Source organism: Protopterus annectens, chromosome 3.part1 (assembly GCF_019279795.1).
Source record: "Protopterus annectens isolate FY-2018-M chromosome 3.part1, PAN1.0, whole genome shotgun sequence".
In the NCBI taxonomy this organism is placed as follows: Eukaryota; Metazoa; Chordata; order Ceratodontiformes; family Protopteridae; genus Protopterus; species Protopterus annectens.
Window position 1 is genome coordinate 1755428405 of NC_056732.1, and position 20728 is coordinate 1755449132.

Genomic DNA, 20728 nt, shown 5'->3' on the forward strand with positions numbered 1-20728 from the left:
AAAACATTTTATATAGCCCACCTAATCATGAAGGTATTCACATCTAGATCAGGGGAGGTCATCGTGCCTCTTTACTCATCCCTCATCAGGCCGATAATTGAGCCCGTTTTGGGATGTACCTTACCAGACACCTGCAGCAACTGGAAAGACCCTAAAAGTACCTCACCAAGAGGATCAAAGGGCTCAAACAGATGCCATATGCTGCCCGGTTAAAGAAACTCCAGCTCTACTCAGTGGCATACCGCCTGCTCAGAGGCAATCTGTGCCTGATGTATAAAGCCATGTCCAACCCGGAATTAATGGTCATGCTGCACCTCAGAAAATCCAAATCCCATCGAGCTACGAGCTCAAGAGACTTGAACCTCAGCACTGAAATAAATAGGACATGCTGGAGGGACAGATTCATAACCCAGAGGCTCCCTTCACTCTGGAATAAAATGCCAGTCCAGGTTAGGCAGAGTCCCTCATTGACTCTCTTCAAGAGGAATCTTGATGAGTGGATGGGAGATCATAGGTTTACCCCAGGTATCACTTCTGTGTCACTGTTAGACAGAGGCACAGTATACTAACCTCGAAAAAGGGCATAGCAAAATTAATTTAAAATGGGTGGCGAAAGCCAAACACACTCTGGCTAGGCTTATAAATGCCCTAGGGCAGATAGCCTAGTATGAACCTATGAACCTATGATGCTGAAGCTACATCTAACTTACTGGCCAATTACTTCAACTCAAACTTTACTCCTCTCTCCTCTCCATCTATTTCACAAGATATACTTGAAATAGAATTGCCTCCAGCTATCACATTATACTAAGTCCTGAAAGTGCTATCAAAAGTAAAAAAACTGCATCAATAGGTCATGCCAATTAAATAGTATAAAGCGCTATTTAGCCACACATAACTGCAATGTTAATACTCAGCCTCCATTCAGGTTTTCTTCCAAGTGACTTGAGATTATCTACAGTCATCCCCCTATACAATGGAGGATCTTCCACAGACCAAGGCCATTAGCTACAGTCATTCCCCTATACAATGGAGGATATTCCATAGACCAAGGCCATTATCTACAGTCATTCCCCTACACAATGGAGGATCTTCCACAGACCAAGGCCATTAGCTACAGTCATTCCCCTATACAACGGAGGATATTCCACAGACCAAGGCCATTATCTACAATCATTCCCCTACACAATGAAGGATCTTCCACAGACCAAGGCCATTATCTACAGTCATCCCCCTATACAGTGGAGGATCTTCCACAGACCAAGGCCATTATCTACAGTCATCCCCCTATACAGTGGAGGATCTTCCACAGACCAAGGCCATTATCTACAGTCATTCCCCTATACAACGGAGGATCTTCCACAGACCAAGGTCATTATCTACAGTCATCCCCCTATACAGTGGAGGATCTTCCACAGACCAAGGCCATTATTTACAGTCATTTCCGTATACAGTGGAGGATCTTCCACAGACCAATGCCATTATCTACAGTCATTCCCCTATACAATGGAGGATCTTCCACAGACCAAGGCCATTAGCTACAGTCATTCTCATGTACAATGGAGGATCTTCCACAGACCAAGGCCATTATCTACAGTCATTCCCCTGTACAATGGAGGATCTTCCACAGACCAAGGCCATTATCTGCAGTCATTCCCCTATACAATGGAGGATCTTCCACAGACCAAGGCCATTATCTACAGTCATTCCCCTATACAATAGAGGATATTCCACAGACCAAGGCCATTAGCTACAGTCATTCCCCTACACAATGGAGGATCTTCCACAGACCAAGGCCATTATCTACAGTCATCCCCCTATACAGTGGAGGATCTTCCACAGACCAAGGCCATTATCTACAGTCATTCCCCTGTACAATGGAGGATCTTCCACAGACCAAGGCCATTATCTGCAGTCATTCCCCTATACAATGGAGGATCTTCCACAGACCAAGCCATTACCGACCAGTATGTCTGACCAGCCTCATATGCAAATCCATAGAAATACTTATCATGGACCTAATCAATAAGAACATAAGGAATCTCCATACACTGGACTTATTTCTCTAGATTTCTCAAGGGCAGATCATGCTTACTCAACCAGGTGAGCTTCTTTGAAAAGGTCACCAAAGAACTGGATGAAGTTAAAACAGTGCACACCACATACCTCAACCTGGCCAAGACCTTTGACACAATCTCCCAATCAGGCAAAGTAGAAAAGCCAAACAAATTGGTAACACACCCCTACATCACCCACTAGATACCCAAATGGCTTACAGTTAGGATGCAGGATGTCAAAATAGGAGGCTCTACCTTTGTAAAAAGACAAGTCAGCAGAGGAATCCCCCAGGGACTGGTGCTGGGAGCTCTCCTGTTTGGTATCTATTTCTCTATAGTAAAATCCAATACCAAAGGGCTCTGGCTGATGAAGTCTGCAAATGACCAGTTATTGAATACTGAAATGACCTAGCCATTCTGCAGGAAAGTTTGTCCCTGTCAAATACCTTTTCCCAGAATCATGGACTGAAACTAAAACCCTAATAAATGCATAACTGTATCTGTTGTGAAGTCATCAACCCTAGGGGTACTACCACATTGACAATAAGCCAATGACAGTTGACCAAATTGTCTGGGATTTGGGAACGTATATGAACAGTGACCTAACTTTTGACTAATATGTGTCCACTGCCATAAGAAAGCGCTTCTATATTGCACAGCTTATAAACAAAGATATTCTGACTAAATTTACAGATGTCATTGTCTTTACTCAGCCCTCATTAGGCCAATCACTAAGTATAATGTCCCCTTTGGCATGTATCTCTCCAGACACATGTAACAACTAGAATGTCCACAGAGATACCTTACTACAAGTATACAAGGCATAAATAATATAATGTACATGGACTTCCTCAAAGCCCTGTCACTATACTCTCTATCCTACAGACTGCTATGAGGTTACCTGTGTCTGGCATACAAGGCATCCTGTGATCCATTACAGATAGACCTACTGCACACATGTCAAATGAAATGAGTAATGCTCAGTTGGGGGATCTTAAACCTCTTTGGCAACATCAGTAGAATGTCCTGGAGAAATAAGTACATCTCAAAGGTGCTCAGGAACAGACTCCCCATCCATGTAAAACAAATTAATTCCTATCCATATTCAAGCACACCTTGAATCTATGGATGGGTAGTAGAAATTTTACCCTAGGACTGCCCCCTGCACTACCAGTGGATAGAGGCAGCTCTTTATCCCACCCATGGGTCCCCTCAAATTAGTTATGATATAATCACAGTTAGGGTGACATATCATTGTCAACCATGGAATGGGTAAGGCCAGTCTAACACCAAACAAGATAGGTTAATTCACTAATCAAAAGGGAAATGGCTAGATTAAAATGGCCCACAAGGTCAGCTACACAAATGCTTACTAATGAACCTATGAATAGCGTATAAATTAACCAGATCTAAAGCAGAAAGGTGTTTATATTAATTACCCTGCTTCTATCTAATGACCCTTACCCCTCTGCCTCCTGTGAGTTGGTAGGTTTGAATACAGTAAATAAAGGACAATGTTTTAGTGCATTGCCTATAACACACTTAGCATCAAGCACATAGGTTCTTAAAGATCATTAATGGTTACATACATCACTGATTATGCTTTATTTTTTCATGTATTTTACACTGAGGAATGTTTTATACTTGTAGATTTAGTTTATTTCCTACATTTTACAGTTTATTTTATTGGTAATTTTGTCGTTTACATATTCTGTGCAGTACATTACCACATTGCCAGATCTACCTGGCTAACAGCACTTTTGAAAAAGTTCCTTGTAATGAGATGGGCAAATAAGGGTAAATGAAGTATCTATATGGCAAATAAACCATGCAAACAAGAAATACTTACTGGGACCAGGAAGTGTTACTACTACAAATGTAGGATCCTGGGTCTGCTGCGTAGCACCTACATTCAAAAATAAAAAAAAAAAAGTTTTATTTCTCAGAACACAAGACAGAATTCAGCATTGCATATTATCTCATCTGTCACAACTTAAGAACATAAAATGAAGTCCATGAGGGAAAAAATCAGTTGCATGTAAAAAGATTATACTGAGAATGTCAGAGAAACACAAAACTGAAAACAGCTGCCCGGTAGTGTGTGTGTGTGTGTGTGTGTGTGTGTGTGTGTAGATATATATATATATATATATATATATATATATATATATATATATATATATATATATATATATATATAATTACAGTGCATTGAAACATAAATCAATAACTGTTTATTTTCATGAGATCTGGTAACCATAACCCTGCCACTCACTTAAGGCATACTTTGTCTGAACAGTGGTAGTGTTGCACAAAGGTTTTTCCTAAAGTAAGGTGTAAGGTTCGGATTAGGGCAGGGTTAGGATTAATGCTGTTTTATGTATCTTTACTAATGTGTACTAATCCTAACTTTAACTCTGCTCCTGTTCTTAATCCAAACCCTGCACCTTAGGAAAAATTCTTTGTGTGACATATTATTACAGAAGATACTCAGATACACATCACATACACCAGTAATCAACTATCCCCTTCCCTAAACCCCAGATCATCGATGACCACATCATTGAGATGAAAATAAAGAAACCCATTTCAGCGAAAGACTGGAACAATTAAGTTCTTATTTGGGCAAGTAATCACTCATCCAAAAAGTCACAAAACCTAAGCCACACCATCCCCACCTAACCCAGGTGGGGTCAAAGCACTCCATACCCTCCAATGTGGGGGGCTGCACCACCCACACCCCCTAACTAAATGTACCAACTGTGCGAATACACTACATTTGGGAAAAGGGCATAGTTCACCTTGTCAACCAACATGTTACTTACCCTGGGAAGATCTTCATTGCTCCTGTCTTTCGCTGAACTGGGTTTTTATTATTTTTGTCATGACAATGTGGTCTTTGATGATCTAGGATTTCAGTGATCTGAGGGGGGGCCAATATATATAATATATCTATATATATATATATATATATATATATATATATATATATATAGATATATATATATATATATATATATATATATATATATATATATATATATATATATAGATATATATATATATAAATATTGTGACACCCGTGCCCTGGTCCAGCAATCAAGGAGCCTCAATCCTCACCACCAACACCAGAGAGGGTGTCACCTATATGAGGAAAAGATAACAAATACACACAGTAAAGTACAATTTCCCATAAGTGCACACAGAGATCACAGTCAGTCTGGGGCTGGTTACTCACTCGCTCTCCAGGTCCCCAATAAGACTCCCCACTGGCACAGCTATAGGGTCCAGATCTCAGCCTAGCTGTGCAAGCTAAAACCTCCAGGACCCTCTCTATCCAACCAGTGCCTCATGTCCCTGCCCAAGTAGCTGACACATATACACACACACTTTGAGAAGAGGTTATACAACCACACAGACACTCCTGGGAAAAGGCTGGCATAGGTTCTCCAGCTGTGTCCCTATTACCCAGACCATACGGTAGTAATGCCTGCCGCCATACAGCTAATAATTATCATCTACTAAAAGGCCCTTAAAAGTGTGTCCAATTATTACTGTGCAATATTATTATACAATAGGTAGTGTAACTAAGCAATCAAAGCTTACCTGGAGTGATTTAGACAGTAATCTCTATAAATATGCAATGCACTCTAGAGCTTAAATTATCTCTAAATAAAACACATACAGTTGAAAGTGTTTAAAAATATTTAATAATAAATAATAAAGACACAAGACAATGCTGCTACAATACAATACTACTCAAGAGTTCAGAGATTACAGAGAAATACGTAAAATAATACAGTACGAAAGGTCTGAAATCCAAGAAAAACACTTAGTCTAAACTTGCTAATACTATCTATTTCTAAGAGAACACAGTGCTAAAATCCTACTTACATATATAGAGCATAAGGGAGTACTGATGAGTCAGATGTCAAGACAAAATGCTTAATGCCTTCTGATTTTCTCTGTTTAAATTGAAATTGCAGTTCTGTAAAACATTGCATCATTCTTACACCTTCCTGGTCTTCCCAGGCTGACAGAAGCTGCATTTACATTCCTTTACACCTAGGCAGAAATCAGAGCAATAAAGGTATTCCACATGTAAATTCTGATCATTAACTTTAGCCTTAAGACAATAGGCAGGAAGCCTCACCCTTGACTTACTGGCTTCGAATTCTAACATGAAAGGATTACAACATGCTTCATTGGGCCAGTAGAGTGTACTGTTGCCACATTTTTGTAACAGCATTTCTTTACATTTAAGAAAACATGCCTGTATTTTACATTTATATATACAATTGTCAGAATTATGTATCAAATTCTATTTGACTAGGCTGGCAGTCTTCTCCCATCTCTACCCAGTCTTCATACCTCTCTCCCCCCGGGGAACTCAAGCTAGTTTTTCAAGTGACCCTTGAGAAACGCTGCTTGAGAGGGTCAGGTCTATCTGAATATACCTTAATTCATTCCCTGTCCTGAGAGCCCATCTGCATTGGCATTGCTACTCCCACTGTAGTGCTGCACTGAGATATCATAAGCTTGCAACCTCAGGCTCCATCTTAACAACTTGGTATTTTGGTGACTGGCTCTATTTAACCATGTTAGAGGGTTGTGATCTGTCATCATAGTGAATTTTCTTCCATACAGATAAGGCTGAAGTTTCTGTAGTGCCCACACTATGGCTAGATATTCCTTTTCTACCGCTGCATAGCATTCCTCCTTGGGTTGGAGCCTATGACTGAGATAAACCACTGGGTGCACTTCTCCCTCTGAAGAAAACTGGCTAAGTACAGCCCCCACCCCATTATTTGAAGCATCCACCTGCACAACAAAGCCTTTGCTGTAATCTGGACTGGATAACATGCGGGCCCCTCCCAAAGCTCCCTTAAGCTCTTGGAATGCCTGCTCACATGCTGGGGTCCACAATGCCTTATCTAGCCTGTTCTTCCTTGTAAGGTCTGTGAAGGGAGCAGCTGTGGCACTATAATTGGAAACAAACTTTCTGTAGTACCCTGCTGTCCCTAAGAATGCCCTCACCTGCTTGGTAACAGGTGTAGGCCATGCCTTAATGGCTTCCACTTTGGCAGGTTCGGGCCTTATCTTACCACTCTCCATGCTATGTCCTAGGTAGGAGACCTCTGCCATAATACCCACCTGATATTTGCTGGGCTTAATGGTCAACCCTGTCCTCTGTAGTCTGCCCAGCACCTCCCTGACATGCTGAAGGTGCTCTTGCCAGGAATGGCTGTAGATAGTAATATCATCTATGTAAGCAAGGGCAAACTCTCCTGCTCCTGCTAAGATATGATCTTCCAGCCTCTGGAAAGTCACTGGGGCATTCTTCATCCCAAAGGGCATCTTTGTGAACTCATACAAGCCAAAAGGAGTGACAAAGGCTGACTTCTCTCTAGCACTGGGATTCAAGATTACCTGCCAGTAACCCTTGGTAAGATCAATGGTTTTAAGATACCTAGCCCCACCCAGCTGCTCTAGGGTCTCATCTGTCCTAGGCATGGGATAAGCATCTCACTCCCTGTGACTATTTTATTTCTTGTAGTCCAAACAGAACCTGGTGCTGCCATCCTTCTTTGACACTAGCACCACTGGGGAGGCCCAGGGACTGTTGGACTCTTGAATCACCCATAGTTCCAAAATCTCCGATATCGCTTCCTTCAAAGTCAGTTTGACTCTCTCAGGCACCCTATAAGGGGCCTGCCTGATAGGCCTTTGGGGTCCTGTATCCACCTGGTGCTGCACCAGGTGGGTGCACCCTGGTTTCCCAGTGAACATGTCCCCAAACTCCTGCAACACTGCTCAGATTTCTCAAACCTGTGTAGGAGATAGCTGCTGGGACATTGCTACCCCTTCTACTGAGGTGTCAGTCCGAGCCTCACTGAGGACATCAGTTACAAGATCTCACTCAGACTCCTCTTGCAATCCACTGCAAATGCTCAGCACAAGGGCCTCCCTATCATGGTAAGGTTTTGTCATGTTAACATGGTACAATTTGTGCCCTTGCCTTCTGCCTAGCAGTTCCACCATGTAGTTAACATCACTTACCTTTCTTACCACCTTGTAGGGTCCCTCCCAAGCTGGTTGCAACTTGTTGTGTCTGACAGGAATGAGAACCATTACCTGTTACCCTACAGCATACTCTCTAGCTCGAGCATTCCTGTCATACCACACCTTTTTCTGTTGTTGGGCTTCTGCCAGGTTCTCCTGGGCCAAGCCCATAAGTTCCATGAGCCTTGTCCTGAGATTTAGGACATATGTCACAACAGACTCCTTGTGAGGCTCACACTCACCTTCCCACTCATCTCAAATTAAATCTAGAGGTTCCCTCACACTATGCCCATACAGCAACTCAAAAACCTGTGGATTCCTGGGGAACCTCTCTGTAAGCAAACAACAGATGGGGGGGCAAATATTTGTCCCACTCCCTCTTAAACTGATCTGCAAATGCCCGTAGCATGGACTTGATTGCAGAGTTTAACCTCTCAACAACACCATTAGTCTGGGGATGGTAGGGGTATTCTTCATGTGCTTCACCCCACAGGGCTTCCACAGACAAGCCAGCAGGTCTGATATAAAATTGGCACATCTGTCAGACAGTATTTCCTTTGGGAAACCTACTCTGCTGAAAATCTCTAGCAAAGCAGTTGCCACCTTCTCTGTCTCAATGGAGGACAAAGCCACTGCCTCAGAGTATTGTGTAGCATAATCTACAATCACTAGGATATACTTTTTCCCTGTGGAACTTGGGATACTCAGAGGACCCACAATATCCATAGCTACCCTCTGAAATGGTTCTTCAATCACAGGCAAAGGCATCAAAATGCACTCACCGTGTCTCCTGCCTTGCCTAACTTTTGGCACGGTTCACAGGTCCTGCAGTACCCTGTTACATCTCCAGAAATTCCAGGCCAATAGAAGTTCTGCACAATACACCTCTTTGTGCGTTTTATGCTTACATGACCTACAAAGGGAATATCATGGGCTATGGCTTGAAGCACCAGATGGTAGACTCTAGGCACTACCAACTGCTGTACTCTCTCACCTTCAAGTCCTTCTTCAGGGGTCCACTCTCTGTACAGTAACTCTTTGTTCCAGTATACAGATCCCCCCTTCCCTTGAGAATCAGGTGCCTCCTTAGCTATCTGCCTCAGGCCTTGCAATGTAGGGTCTGAGAGCTGGGCCTGTCTCAACTCTTTCATTGTAACCCTTCCCAGCTCCCCTTCCACAGGAAGTATGGCATCCTCTGACAGCGGTGTCTCACTTTCAGCCTGGGTACTACTACTCACCTCTACCTTTGCAGTCACTCTGTCCAAGGGAACATCAGTACCCACAAGCAGCTGTGGATCACTTTCAGTCTCACTGCTACCGAGTAGCTCCCTCACTGAAGTAACCACCTCACCAGTCCTGGCTGGAAGTATGCAGTCTGTCTGGGTCTCCCCCAGGCTACCAGACTCACATGCTTGTCTCCTAGCCTGACTGCATGATCATCTGGCTATCAAACAAAAGTTACAAATATGGAAGAATATATTATCATTGAAGGTATTACAATATTCTGGAGGATGTAAAGAAAGAAGTGTTTTTTATGAAGGAGATAGGGTGTGGAAAGATAATTCCAAAAGTTGCCTTTTTCTAACACTGTAGAGCAGTGGTGGATTGTATATAATGAAAACATATAAAAGAAGAATATGTAAGATTGGAAAAAGTGTTTTGGAAAAATGGAAAGGTTAAATGAAATATGTTTTTAAATGAGTATGAGAAAAGCTTAAGGTGAAATGATGAACACATAATGAGCAAAGAATAAGCATATATAAAGAAAACATGCTAAAGGTGAATGCTTCAATATATAAGCAGAAAGATTTTCTACAAGGTAAACACAAAGAAGTATCTTCTTTTTGAGAGTGAAACGGTTAACAAAGAAGGCAGTAGGATGATGTGTTATAAAAATAAAAAAAGTGTAATAAAAATAAAAAATTAGCAGAATGCGACATTCTTAAACAGATGTTCATTAGAAGGAAATATCCAGTGAAACTAATTGATTAAATAATGAATGAAGTTGTTAATAAGAGACAAGAAGGTCACTTTGTACCTATTCTGAAAATTAAAGAGGTTGGGACAATAGAATTTAGTACTAATGAGTCATTAGTTTTACCTGACTCAGGCCCTGCAAACCTTATTGACAATAAGGTGGCTGAAATTAATAAATCATATCAGAATAGTTTTATAACTACTTTTAGTAGGGATGCATATAACATTAAAAATATATTAAATAAGAACTGGGAATTCATACTCAATGACAAGGATAAGGTAAGTATTCTTGGGGAAGGTCTGATTTGTGTATATAGGAAAGGTTGTTGTTTGAAAAATATTTTTGAACATCATGCACCAAAACAAAGTAGGAGACATATGTATAAATGTGGAAGATGCAAGTTTTGTAGCAAAATACTTGAAGCTGAAGTTGTAGAAGTCAATGGAATGAACATTTGGAACACTGGTAAATTCTCCTGTAACACGGAGAGAATTATTTATTGTGCCCTATGTGTATTTTGCTCATGTTTTTACATTGGCAAAACTGAACGAAAGTTGAAGAATAGAATAGGTGAGCATCTTAGGGATATTCATGATGGCCATGACCATAATGCATTAGCCAAACATATTAGTATATACCCAGAACACTATTTTAAAATTTTTATACTGGAAAGTATGGTGTATTCCACTAGGGGAGGTGCTTGGCCATACTATTTAGAAAAAAATGAAACTAGCCTGGCAGTTGCACTTGAATGCTGCATGTTTGCCAGGCTTAAATGATAACATTTCCATTAATAGTTTGCTAAAAATAAAAGCATTAGGTAGAGACTAATGGAAATATACCTTTTAACTATTTAGTTATTTTTTAATTATTAGTTATTTATTTAGTTGGTATTTATTAGGTTTATATATTGTTGTATTATATGAGATACGTTTTATGTTTACATATTTAAGCATTAGCTTCTTAGATTATCGGAGAAGGTTGTGGTGTTCTAGTATATATTTTGATTGCCCGAATTTCTTCCCATTAAGTTGTCTCACTGTATTAAAAATATATATTTAAAAAAAAACAGTTTTAACCTATGTAATACGAGCATTTAAATCATATGTTGCACATTTTTATGACAGTTGCTAAATTCTGTCATATAAGAGTTTAGGGCGTGTTTTTACAAAGCTGCTAACACTTTGTTATATGGAACATAATTTAGAATTCCATGTTTATTGTGCATTTAATTATCTTTTGTTGGCAGTTGCCTGATTGCATATGAACAATTATTGTTGTTTATATTTATTAGAGTACTGCCAATATATATTAGTTATTTATTTATTATTTATTACTATTTTATGCATGTGATTTGCACTTGTACATGGTTTTCAGCTCAATGTTCTTTTTAGATATACTGTTTCTTTAATTAGAACTTTGTGCTTTGCCAGGAAGATACACTGTTGCTTTAATTAGAACTTTGTGCTCGGCCCGGAAGTGATGTCATTTGGCAGGGAGATTTTCAGTGTTTTTAGTATTTAAACTCTGTTTTAATGTTCAGTTCTTGTTTGATAAAGTCTCCTGAATTGTATAATTGGAGACGAAAGTGCTTATTATTTTACATTGGTGAATACTGATAATCATTTTATTCTAATAAAGGACTGTTTTTACCATTCTGCCTTGGTATATACTTGCCAGTGGACTCCATTCAGTTTTTTGGATTTACTTGAAAATAAAGTAGAACAAATGAAACTACATAAAATAAATGAGTCTGTGATGAAAATATGGTTAGAAAGATAGATCTGAAGAAATTAAATGATGTTTTAAAATATGCTCACGAAGCATCAGAGACCATTCATGTGCAATTAACCATAGGCAAAACTGCTCTACAGTTTGTAGCATGTTACAGGCCACCCACTCAAACTCAGGAACCCCACACAGCCTTCCTGAAGACACTGGAGAGTATAAATGTCTCTCCAAACACCATCATATTGGGTGACTTCAACTACCCAAACATAGACTGGGAACATTACTCAAGCCCCAATACCCTAGCCCAAAGGTTCCTGGAGTTCATAAACTCAAATGCTATGGAACAACTTGTCACCATTCCCACAAAAGGTGAAAATATACTAGACCTGATCATCACAAACATGGGGACAAAATGCTCCACACCGGAAGTATATCCCTCATTGGTGAGATCAGACCATAAACTAATCTCACTGGAGATCCACATCCTGCCCCCACCCCCAACAAAAAAAAAACACAGTGAAGAACTTCTCAAAAGCCAACTTCACACTTCTTAAGACTGGTGTGGTATCCTTCAAGGCCCCTGAGCCATTGGAAACCACAACCCACGCTGCTGAATCCCTTACAAATGCTTTCTACGAGCACCTCCAGGATTGCATGGATCAAGCAATCCCAAATAAAATCAAGACCCTTTCCACCAAAGGCAAGCTCCCGATCTGGTGGACCCCAGCCATAAACAAACTTTACAACAAGAGGAGAAAGCTACTACAAGATAGAGCAAAATCCCTAAAAGGGAAGACATCTCTGATCAATACTAGTAAAAAAACTACGATCACTCATAAAATCATCCAAGGCCAACTTTGAGAGAAAAATCGCCAAGGACTCAAAAGACAATCATAAGGCCTTCTTTAGCTATGTTAGAAATCTGGGTGGAAACTCCCAGATATGCTCAGAATTAGTCCAAAATGATACAAAAATCACTGAACCCACAGACGTTGCAAACATACTGGCAGACAGGTTCAGTGAAAATTTCTCCTCCTCCCCAAAAGGAGAAATATCTATCCCAGCAGAGTGTAGCCTCCCAATCATCTCAAATGCCCAGGTGAGAGCTGCTCTCTCTAAAGCTAAAAACACAGCATCAATGGGACCAGATGGTGTCCCCGGCTGTGTGCTAAACGAACTCAATGAGGAACTAAACCCACACATATGGCTGCTGTTTAATCTTAGCCTTACCACAGGATACGTACCCAAAGAGTGGTGTACGGCAACTGTAGTCCCACTCCACAAAGGCAGTGCTTCTACGGACCCTGGTAATTACCGCCCCATAAGCTTAACAAGCCTGGTCTGCAAAGCTATGGAGAGGATCATAATGGAACTCATAAATAAAGACATAGGCGACCTACAGACATTGGATCCTACCCAATTCGGCTTTGTCAAGGGCAGATCATGCCTCTTGAACTTGGTCGACTTTTTTGAAACAATCACCAAGGCCATTGATGAGGGTAAGGCAGTTCACACAGCCTACCTTGACCTTGCAAAAGCTTTCGACACAATACCCCACTCGGGTATCATAGAAAAGCTCACCAGCTTAAATGTAAACCCATATGTCACAAGATGGGCTGCAAACTGGCTCAAGGACAGAACCCACAGGGTTAGAGTTGCTGGTGCCATGTCAGACTCCAAGCCGGTCACAAGCGGTGTCCCACAGGGCTCAGTCCTGGGCCCCCTCTTGTTCGGCATCTACTTTTCAGAAGTGCAGGCAAACATAGGAGGATTGTGGCTGATCCATCAGACACAGATATTCTTCAGAGAGGTCTCATAGAAATGGATAGCTGGTGCCAGAGCCATGGCCTTAAGCTAAATGCCAAAAAATGTATAGTCATACCCTTTGGTAAAAACAAGGTAACCCCAAGTTACCACATAGGTGGCAATCCATTAAGCACAGAAGAGGTTATCAGGGACCTGGGGACCCAAGTTGACAGTAACCTTTCTTTTGACACTCACATTGCCAAAGTGGTTAGGAGGACCTTCTACATTGCCCACCTGATTATGAAGGGATTCACATCCAGATCAAGGGAGGTCATTGTTCCCTGTACTCTTCACTTATCAGACCAATGATTGAGTACAATGCCCCATTCGGAATGTATCTTACCTGACACCTGCAGCAATTGGAAAGACCCCAAAAGTTCCTCACCAAAAGGATAAAGGGGCTCAAAAATATGCCATATGCTGCCCAACTGAAGAAACTCCAGCTCTATTCATTCGCATACCATCTGCTCAGAGGTGACCTGTGCCTGACATACAAGGCCATGTCCAACCCGGAATTAATGGACATGCTCCACCTCAAAAAATCCAAATCCACCAGAGCCACAAGACCAAGAGACTTAAACCTCAACACGGATATAAATAGGATGTGCTGGAGGGACAGATTCATCACCCAGAGACTCCCTATGCTGTGGAACAGAATCCCGGTCCATGTGAGACAGAGCACCTCGCTGGCTCTGTTCAAGAGGAATCTTGACCAGTGGATGTGAGATCGTAGGTTTACCCCGGGCATCATCTCTGTATCACTGCTGGACAGAGGCACGGCAAACTAGTGGGTATAGTATTCTTCAACCTAAGGGGTGGTGAAAGCCACACAACTCTGGCTAGGCTTATAAATGCCCTTGGGCAGATAGCCTAGTATGAACCTATGAACCTATGAACCTATGTAAAAGTAGCATGCCAAGAATGAGTTTTATAGGGTGAAACAAAGAAAAAGTTGTTTGTGGAAGTTCACCCCCTCTCCCCCCCTAAAGGAGAGATAACTATCCCAGTGGAGTGTAGCCTCCCAGACATCTCAAATGCGCAGGTGAAAGCTGCTCTATCTAAAGCTAAAAACACAGCATCAATGGGACCGGATGGTGTCCCCAGCTGTGTGCTACACAAGCTAAATGAGGAATTAAACCCACACATAAGGCAGCTGTTTAATCTCAGCCTAACCACAGGATACGTGCCCAAGGAGTGGCGTACGGCAACTGTGGTCCCACTCCACAAAGGCGGTGCCTCTACGAACTCTGGTAATTACCGCCCCATAAGCTTAACAAGTCTAGTCTGCAAAGCTATGGAGAGGATCATAATGGAGCTCATAAACAAAGATATAGGGGACTTGCAGACATTGGACCCGACCCAGTTTGGCTTCATCAAGGGCAGATCATGCCTTTTGAACTTGGTTGACTTCTTTGAAACAGTTACCAAGGCCATTGATGAGGGAAAGGCAGTCCATACAGCCTACCTTGACCTTGCAAAGGCTTTTGACACAATACCCCACTCGGGTATTGTAGAAAAACTTACCAGCTTAAATGTAAACCCATATGTCACAAGATGGGTTGCAAACTGGCTTAAGGACAGAACCCACAGGGTTAGAGTTGCTGGCACTATGTCAGACTCCAAGCCGGTCACAAGTGGTGTCCCACAGGTCTCAGTCCTTGGCCCCCTATTGTTTAGCATCTACTTCTCAGAAGTACAGGCCAACATGGGAGGACTTTGGTTGACAAAGTTTGCATATGACTGCAAACTGGGCGCCATAGTGGAAAGTGCATCGGACACGGATATCCTTCAGAAGGGACTCACGGAAACAGATAGCTGGTGCCAGAGCCATGGCCTGAAGTTAAACGCCAAAAATGTATAGTCATACCCTTGGGAAAACAAGGTAACCCCAAGCTACCATATAGGTGGCAATCCACTAAGCACAGAAGAGGTTATCAGGGACCTGGGGACCCAGGTTGACAGTGGCCTTTCTTTTGATACTCACATTGCTAAAGTGGTTAGAAAGACCTTCTACATTGCCCACCTGATCATGAAGAGATTCACATCCAGATCTAGTGAGGTCATTGTTCCCCTGTACTCTTCACTTATCAGACCAATGATCGAGTACAATGCCCCATTCGGGATGTATCTCACCCGACATCTGCAGCAATTGGAGAGACCTCAAAAGTTCCTCACCAAAAAGATAAAGGGACTCCAAAATCTGTCATATGCTGCCAGATTGAAGAAACTCCAGCTCTATTCAGTCACATACCGTCTGCTCATTGGTGACATGTGCCTGACATACAAGGCCATGTCCAACCCAGAATTAATGGACATGCTCCACCTCAAAAAATCCAAATCCACCAAAACCACTAGAGCAAGCGACTTAAACCTTAGCACGGATATAAATGGGACATGCTGGAGGGATAGATTTATCACTCAGAGACTCCCTATGCTGTGGAATAAAATCCCGGTCCATGTGAGGCAGAGCACCTCGCTGGCTCTGTTCAAGAGAAATCTTGACCTGTGGATGGGAGATCATAGGTTTACCCCGGGAATCATCTCTGTGTCACTGCTGGACAGAGGCACAACAAACTAATGGGCACAGTATTTTTTTATATAAGGTGTGGCGTAAGCCACAAAACTTTGGGCTAGGCTTATAAATGCCTTAGGGCAGATAGCCGAGTATAAACCTCTGAACCTATGAACCTATGAACTATTGGTTAGAGAATGGTATTCCAGATAAAATGTTTGTGAGGGAGTAATGGCATTTTTGTATAAAAATGGAGAGAAATTATATTAAAATTGGAGGCTATTAATGTTAAATAGTATGGACTACAACTTACTAATGGATGTTTTACAAAAAATGGAAGGTGTATTAAATAATATAAATTAAATTTAGGTATTTATAAAGCTGAGAGTAGAGAAAATAAAGATGTGACAATTTTTATGAGCAAGGTAGTGAACAGTATATTATTATGGGAGGAGAATGGGGCCAAAACAATAGCATTGATGTAGAAAATGCATACAAGGTTAGTCATAAATGTATGTTTGAAAATTTGGATAATTATGAAATGCATAAAAATAATGAATGTGGTAATATTTGTATACTTTAATTCATGAAAATAAATTCTGCTTAATGGATAGTTTAGTAAGAAAATACACATTCTAAGAGGAGTGAAGTGATGGTGTCCTATAATTGGATTTTATTTGATATGATTTTGAATGCTGTTATGATGTATGCAAAATGGAAAGTGTATGGGGAATAGCTAAGATTTGTAATATTTTTGAAATTCCAATTTATAGGGTTTATGGAGATTACTTAATTTTTATAGCTAAGGAGAAGGTGCGGACTACAATGATTGAAAAAGAATGTATGAGTAAGCTGGGTTTAGATATAAGTAAATTAAATTCAAAGGATGAAGTCATATTGTAAAAATGCGAATGTTATTTTTCAAAGGCAGAGTCTACTTTATAGCAACAATTTGAACAGAGAAAATAGCAGCATAAGTTAAACAAGGATAGTTAAATACTAATAATGATTACAAACTAATGTTGAAGATGGCATTAAAGGTTAAGTACATGACAGTTTACGGCTAAAATATGAGACATGCTTACTGGATGAGGGGGTTAAAGTGATATGAAATATAAGATGTTTGAATGGCATTCAATGGCTGCAATACTAGTGTTATGACTGATATGTGCAGTGAGACATGAAGAATGCAGTACTTTCTGTTAGATATTATGAATATAAGGCTGAAATTAATTCTGTTGTAAATATGCTGAAAGAAAAAGTTTGCTTGAATATATGTATAGAGTTTACAATGTGCATTCATACTATATGTATAACAGACAGGCTTCTCTTCACAGCATCAGAAAATGCCTAACAAAGCAATACTGGAAAACAAGCATTACATGATTTTCTCATGTTTGTAGAACAAATATCTATTAACAGACATCCTTTTTTATAAATTCAGCAATACGTGATGCTTTTCCAGTAGGAACAGCTTATACAGATGTTTCCTTTCAGAATGGCATCCTCACATCAGCAAAAGTGCTTAAATCACAAAAGGACAATAGAAAAGTCTAAAAACAGACATTATGTGACTTCCCATAGAAGGACAGAAAAATATACCAAGAGGAAATAACAATCTCTTGTGTGTGTGACTAGCTCTGTATATAGCTATTGTAGTAATTCAGTTATGTGAGAGAAGGACAGAGAGAGGTATTTTGTAGAAGTCATCATTCATATCTGTAATGAAGGAAAACTTTGTAAATATATGCTACAAATCTGACAGACTATGTGTGGTTTGTTATAAAATAAGTTATCTGTAACTGTGCTTATAGCTGCAAAATATATTTCTTTATCAGTGTGCAATTTGAAAGGCTTGGTGCTTTAAACAGACTACAGATGGAGTCATGCAGAGCTACGTGTCTCTGATTCAGCAGTAAACAGCACAGCAAGACTGTGTGTCTTAAGAAGACTTCAAATCCATCACAGCAAGCAAGTAAGCAGTAAGCAGCTCAATATAATTTTTCAATGGTGACCCTTTGACAATGTTCCTAGCCTGTATCCAAAACCAGGGGGAGTGAATGGGTAATGTCACTCCTGCAAAAGCACAGTAACATTTATGTGAAGTACTTCAGATTTCTACAGTTTTCAACAGTTTGTAGCAATACAGTTTAATAGACGTCTAAATCCGGTGAGACTGCATTGCAGGAAGGTGGAGCAGTTCCATAAATTCTCCAGAAAAAGGTACAAGACAAAGTTGTAAGACTGAATCTGCCAGTTTTGCTGTACCAACTTCAGAAGTGACTACAGAAACTTTTCAACCATCTACAGTAAAGCAGCTTGGCCATCTGCCTGTCTGTTGACTGGTAAGAAAATGACTCTGTGTTACATACAGTATGAATGCCATAGAGGTAATAATAATAACATAATAAATGTATATACAGCATATTAGCAAATGTAAAACCTTATTAGAGCAAGTTAATAGTAAGGCATTATGCAAATGGATTGCAATATGATAGTAAGGCATTATGCAAATGGATTATAATATTTGACTGGTATCTGAAATAAAATCATGTGTGGTATAAAAAATGTTTATTGTGTGTACAATGTCATAAAAATATAGTGCATGACATTATCCAAAGGTTAGACTGTACAGACAAAAATTGTAAAGGTAAAGAACCAAGAAAAGTTAATATGTTGATATTATATTCAAATGTTAGACAGTTATGTTCTGTCACCAGATGTAAAAGGTTTATTTCAGAGTTGCAACAACAGTCAAATCAGTTACTGATAGAAACTCTAGTACATTTTGTTACAAAGAAATGTAATAAACTTCTAAAAGACAGACACAATGAGTTCAGGAAGCTTAGACAAGTTATACACACATCTTTTCTGAAGTGCATAAGAGTTTCAAATTCAGCAGAACAGCTTACTAAAGAATGTCAGAAAGACCATGCAACATCACAGGAAATTCAACAGCAGTTGCAGGATAAAGGAAATAAATTAGCTCAACTGACAAAGACTGGAAATTTCCTGCATACACAGTTAATCTGTGCAAAAGAAATATATTTTATAATATGTTTATGTTTTGAAAATGGTTAAGCATGCATGCTAGGATGATAAAAAGTGCATAGGAGTTTCAAATTCAGCAGAACAGCTTACTAAAGAATGTCAGAAAGACCATGCAACATCACAGGAATTTCAACAGCAGTTGCAGGATAAAGGAAATAAATTAGCTCAACTGACAAAGACTGGGAATTTCCTGCATACACAGTTAATCTGTGCAAAATAAATATATCTTATCATATTTTTATGTTTTGAAAATGGTTAAGCATGCATGCTAGGATGGTAGGGACATGACATGCTTGTATAAAGATATACATATACAAGACAGACATGCATGTGTGTTCTTTTCATCGAGAGTACATTTGTTTACAATGCACAAAAGCAAAAGGCAGACAACAGCAAATATAAATAAACATATGTTATAATTGTATAGTAACACCAAACAGTTAAAGTTCTGAATTTTAAAAATAAATAAAATCACAGATGGTATCAGTCAAACAGTTTTTGTAAAATTAATGGCAGGACAGTTAAATAGATAAATAAATAAAAAATACTGAAATCCATGTAAGGTAATTGTAAAATAATGTATATTTATGTTGTATAAATGCATAGTTATGCAAATCACAATCACATTAAAGGAAAAATGCCAAAATAATTAATTATAGTTTATAGAGTATAAAATGTGAGCTCAGACCTTCCTAGACTGAATGAATGGTTACAGGAAATGTTGGAAAGATCAGATAAACAACAAGACTAATTGCCAGACAAGTAGCTTGAGTTTTTCTAAAACATCATTGTTATTAAAACATAATTGTTAAAATATTTACAGGCAACACTATTTGGTAATTGTAATAAAATGTCACAATTGTGCATAGATGTCACTTATAATCTGTTTGCAAGTAAATGTTAAAAGGACAAAAAAACCTCAGTTGCATCAAGTACAGCCAGCAAATGGGCTATAGTATATACACAGTTCAAATCAATTGTGCAGGAGGGTGTAAATACCTACTAGAGGTAATATACAGTGAAAGCTTTATTTAGTAACCTAATAAAATAAATGTATAACCAAAGTGTTGGGCTGACATACATTCTATTCTCACAGCATAGAGCAGGTAAACAGTGCTGAAGTACTACAGGGGGAGGGGTACTTTCTCAGTTTTACACTGACTGTATAAGGGGGAGGGGCACTTTCTCAGTTTTACACTGCTGTATAAGCAGTACTGCACAAGAGTGTGAAATAAAGCTACAGAAAAAATAAACAACAAGGGTCTGAAATAAAGCTACAGAAAAAATAAACAACAAGAGTCTGAAATAAAGCTACAGAAAAAATAAACAACAAGGGTCTGAAATAAAGCTACAGAAAAAATAAACAACAAGGGTCTGAAATAAAGCTACAGAAAAAATAAACAACAAGGGTCTAAAATAAAGCTACAGGAAAAAATATCTCATTCCTTCTTGACAATACTCTTTTATGGGGGGGGGACAGGTATTAGTGTAATAGAAATACTGGTAAACTGGATTAAACCTGACAGGATA